The 5,245-nt window shown below is 42.7% G+C and overlaps 1 pseudogene; it reads right to left on the bottom strand.

The window, feature by feature from the left end:
* Window positions 1-3,675: 3,675 nt before the first annotated feature.
* LOC109565260 (bisphosphoglycerate mutase pseudogene) lies at window positions 3,676-5,025 on the bottom strand (annotated as a pseudogene).
* Between the last annotated feature and the right edge of the window lie 220 nt (window positions 5,026-5,245).

Below are 5,245 nucleotides of genomic sequence, written 5' to 3'. Positions count from 1 at the left end.
CCTGGATAGCATGGTGAAGATGGCAATTAAGGTCAGTGAGCTTACAATAGACTGGAAATTTGGGGAATAATTTTCTCCATTAAACAATTTCAAGAAAGTCTTGGAGATTCAGAACTAGGAAACATTAAGTTGAAAATCACTTACTCAGGGTAAGTCAATTAAGCTTGTATTTTCTCAACTCATCCAGTTTTGATGGTAGCTTTTGTTTGTTCATTTTCATGAAAATTCAGCTCTGACTTTTATTGTCAATAAGTTAATAGATTTTATTTTTATATCCTTTTATCCTGGCACATAATTCTTTATGTTCATAGATCAATATTAGGGGAAATTTCTTTGCCAAGTAATGATCCATGGAGTCATAATAAAAGGGAAAATTTTCAAAGGTTTTCAGAGCCAGAAAGAATTATTGCAGATACAAGTGGGTTTATAACTGTGTTGTCCAAATATCCCACCAAATTTATTAGCCATTTTCAGCTCTTTCATGACTAAGAGTAAACATCTAGGTAATTGAAGCCAGAAAATAATCTGTTGAGTGTTAGACCTAGAAGGGATCTTGGATACCATATAATCCAATACATGCATTTAGAAATGAGGAGACTTGGCCAGGCTTATTGACAGTTCCTGCCTATTCAAAGTCTTCTAGATCATGGTTTTTGGTTTCATAAATTACAAACAGGTTTCTTGACCCTTTCCACCAGTCTAAGATTTGTTCTTAAGAAAGAAAGGATGAAAGAAATCCATTCACTTCAAACAATGCAGTCATGATAGAATTAAGACTAGAACTCACAAGAATGTAATGAAGCATAATTTCTTGTAGTCAAAAAGCACCTGTAAAGTGGGAGTAACAGTACTTCCCCTGCTGTGCTGTCATGAGGGTCCAACAGGATGGACTATGTGAAATCATTATATTTACCTAGAGTTCATTTTTCAGGAGGTAACTTGCCTAATCAAAAACGTAGATTTTTCAAACCACCTGAAGGTGGATTTGCAGCTGGACTTCATGAAAGGGCTTTCCAGGTGGCAGAGTGGTAAAGAATCTGCCTGCCAATGCAGAAGACAAAAGAGATGTGGGGTTCCATCCTTGGGTCGGGAAGATCTCCTGGAGGAAGTCACAGCAACCCACTCCAGTATTCTTGCCTGGAAAAGCCTATGGACAGAGGAGCCTGCAGGGCTACAGTCCATGGGGTCTTAAAGAGTTGTACATGATCGAGTGACTGAGCACGCACACCCTTCGTAAAAGGGCTGTAATCAAAGACTGGAACCATCACGGCTGTCTATCCACCTCTCCTTAGGCCTTCCCTTCTTTATCTGAAGACAGATTTCTTCTGCTTTTCTTACCCATAGATCATGGTCATCCAATTTGTGTGTAGGAGGGGCTGAATCTCTCTCTCGGTTTCTAATGGGTGTCTCAAGGAAGGGATTTTATTTGGTCACAGTCAAGTGTGGACCAAGTAACTTGATGTTTTGGGGGTGCTGAGGAGTGGAGACAGCAGTAGGGTTACCACAAGTTTGAAAAGTGTCAAGGTATAGATAGTTCTCCTTAAGGGAGAAGAAACCTTGCATGGCACAAGCACAAGCCCCTACTGGCTTGGAGTTCTAAAGCTTCTTTTAAGACTTCAGAAATCCGGATGCTGTGCTCTGTTGATCTTTCATCCCACTTCCCCCTTCCCACCTCTTTTTCCTTTTTTCCTTGCCAGTGTAGTGCCCAGAGTACTACTTATATAAGTACTTGTATAAATACTACTTATATAAGTGCCCACTTATATCCTGTGAATAGACCTCTGTGCAGTTACTGAAAACTTGCCTTAGCTCAGGCTGCTGTAACACAATACCACAAACGAGGTGACTTATAAACAACAAAGTTTATTTCTCACCATTCTGGAGACTGGAAGTTAGAGATCATGGCGTCAGCTCTGTTGTGTTCTGGCGAGGGCCCTCCTCCGGGTTGCAGATTGCAGCCTCTCACTGTGCCCTCAGTAGGCAGTAGGGAGTAAGGGGTATCTCTGGAGTTTCCTTCATAAGGGCATGAATCCTGTTCATGAGGGCTCCCTGCTCATGACCTAATCACTTCCCAAAGGCCTGCCTCTTTATACCATCACCCTGAGGGGGTTAGGATTTCAACAAATGAATTTTAAAGAAGCACAAACATTTAGTTCATAACAGGAGTTCAGTTCAAGTTGCAGGGTGGACAGTGTGCTTGGACTCGGGCCCACTGGAAAGATTTCAGCCTTTTCTTTAACCGGCAGCACAAAGGATAGTCATTCATTCAACAAATGTCAACTAAGTGCCAACTCCCTGCACAGTGTGTGATGTCGGGGATAGAGTTTGTACAAAATACATAAGGTCCCCCTGTCCTTACCCTAAATTCTTCTAGGGAAGACGTACATTAAACCAAAAGACAACAAATAAAAATGTAATACACTTATGATAAATATGATGAAGGAGAAGCATAGAATACTGAGAGGATAATAGAGGGAACTGGTTTATATTGGAGGACACAGGAATGTACTTCTTAGGAAATGCTATGTAAACTGAGATCTGGGAGATAAATAGGAATTAACAAGGGAGATGGAGGAAGAGACACTTAGGTCCAGAAAGCAGCAAATACTTGGGCCCCTGAGGCAGGAAAGGGGTGGCTGTGGGCCCTCCTTGAGCTCCTGTCATTCAGGATGTGATTCCTAGAAGTGGGGAGGATTAATGCTCAGAAAATGAGGATTGAACAAATAGTCCAGTAGGTATTTTTTTATTTCTATAAAATACTGTACACATGAGGATTTCATTAGAATCTCTCCTCTCACATAGGCAGACTCATTATGTAATTAACAACCTGACATATTATTCCGTAAGCCCTATGTAAATGCAGAGGGGCACTGTGTGGAGTTCTGTTGTGGTGGGAGAAGATGGCAGGATCTGTAGATTCCAGGACTCAGCTCTGGACTCATCATGGGCCCTGTAGGACAGAGGTGAGTGGTTTGCCAATTTGCTCATCAGGTGAGTCAACAACAATTTGGTTTTTGGTCTTTCCCCTTTCTTCCCTTCATGAATGTAGAGCAATTTGTTTCTAAATAAAAAACATTCACTCTGGAGCATATATATTTGTGAACATCTGTTATTAATCTAGGATGTGAGGCGAATGCCTTGAGAGTTAGGGGTAGAGAATTGAAGTGATCCAGTTCCTTTCTCTCAGTGTCTTCCTCACTCGATTTGGAGTTCTCATCAGGGCTCTAGAATGGAGGAGACTGCTGACAGAGCTATCCCAAGGGTGAGCAAGCAGTAGCACGTGGGCCACGTCTGGCCTGCCCCCTGTCCTTGTACATAAAGCTTTATTGGAGCACAGTACCTATTGGTTTACCTACCATCTATTGCCGCTTTTTCACTTGGCCAACTGGCCCACAAAGCCTAAAGTATATAAACCTTTATAGGAAAAGGTAACTGACCCCTGGACTATACCATGGATTATCCATCCATCACTATGTGAATGATAATTTCACCAAAAAAGCTAGGAACAAGAACCAAGGAAAAGTGTAAGGCCACTGAAATTATCTTCTTTATTTGAGAAAACAGTTCCATGTTGAAATGAAGGAAAGGAAAAAGGAAAGAAGGAAGGGAGAAAAAAAGAAAGGAAAAGGAAAGGGGAAAGAAAAGACACTGATTAGATCTGATCTCTTTTTTTTTTTTTTTAATCTAATATCCTTTATTATCATCCCAGAAATTTTCTATAAATACAAACGTCTTATTGAAGTGAAGGTCTGTCAATAGTGACTCAATACTGATTTACTGAATGAGGACGACCTTGAACTTAAGCTTCACTTGTTGCTTTTCCATCTCAGAAACTTAGGACATTGATTAAGCCCCACTGGTGATTAACTTAGTGACTAATTAAAAGGAGGCTGGCAGGGGTTAGCACATAAGGCTATGTGCATCCTAAAGCCTTTAACTGGGCCAACATTAAGACCTAATTACCTCTACAAACTCTACCCCACAGCCTAGATCTGGAAAAATCAGGTGGGAAGACAGAAAAAAAAAGGGGGGTGTGGGAGATGAGCACTCATAACACACCGCATGCCATTCCTTCTGCAGCTATTCCTAGCCAGCACATGGGAAAAACTTTATTTGTCAGCTTGTTTCACTTTTCCTTGATCGTCAACTTTCTTAATGGCTGCTTGGATAGCCTCTTGGTCGCCCAGGAACTGGTGAGGCCCAACAGTATGCAGGTTCTCGTCCAGTTCCAGGAGAATGGGGACCCCAGTAGGAAGAGTAATGTTGATAATTTCTTCATCCGAGATACCTTCCAGATATTTCAGGAGTGCCCGGCAGCTATTTCCATGAGCAGATATCAGAACGGTTTTACCACGCAATACTTCAGGAGCAATCCTCTCATTCCAATAGGGAAGGAGTCTCTCCAGAACATCCTTTAAGCTCTCGGATCGTGGCAGCTGATCCAAAGGCACATCACACACTTTATATTTCCGGTCGTTGTAGATTTCATGGTAGTAAGGATGGGACTCCTCGATGGGAGGAGGGGTCACGTTGTAGCTCCTTCTCCACAGCCTCACCTGCTCCTCGCCATGATTCAATGCCATCTGCTCCCTGTTGAGACTGATCAAGGCTCCGTAGTGACGCTCGTTGAGATGCCAGGAGCTCTCCACAGGAACCCACTCCTGCCCCAGCTCTTCCAGGATCAGCCAGGCTGTGTGGATAGACTGGTTCAGGATGGATGTGAACACGAGATCAAACTCAAAGTTTAGTGCTTTGAGTTGCTTCCCACAGTTCCGAGCTTCCTGCAGTCCATCACTGTTGAGTTTCTGATCCACCCAGCTACAAAAGCAGTTCTCTTTATTCCAGGCACCCTCTCCATGTCTTAACATAATCAGTTTGTACTTGGACATATTGATGGCTGAGCTTCTCTAGGGCCAGTGTTCAGTGACAACAATATATCTGCAAAAAGGCCACCAGTAGCAGCCGCTCCTCGGAAAACCGAACAGCCAGCGTTTCCCAGGGCTCATCCTAGATCTGATCTCTTAATTCACACATGAGAACGTGCGGATCAGAGAGGTAACGGGTCCTGCCCGAGGTCTGAGGGCTAGTGGCCCACTCCCAGCATCATGATTGCTTTCCCTACTCACCGAGGCTCTGCTGTGTCAGAGTGCTGCTGTTCTTTGCTCTGACCTCCATTTTATTTTAAATCAATGTGGACCATTTTTAAAGTCTTTATTGAATTTATTATAATATTGTTTCTGTTGTT

Source organism: Bos indicus, chromosome 10 (assembly GCF_029378745.1).
Source record: "Bos indicus isolate NIAB-ARS_2022 breed Sahiwal x Tharparkar chromosome 10, NIAB-ARS_B.indTharparkar_mat_pri_1.0, whole genome shotgun sequence".
Taxonomy (NCBI): Eukaryota; Metazoa; Chordata; class Mammalia; order Artiodactyla; family Bovidae; genus Bos; species Bos indicus.
The sequence above is the reverse complement of the archived record's forward strand: the minus strand, read 5'-3'. Positions and strand labels throughout refer to the sequence as shown.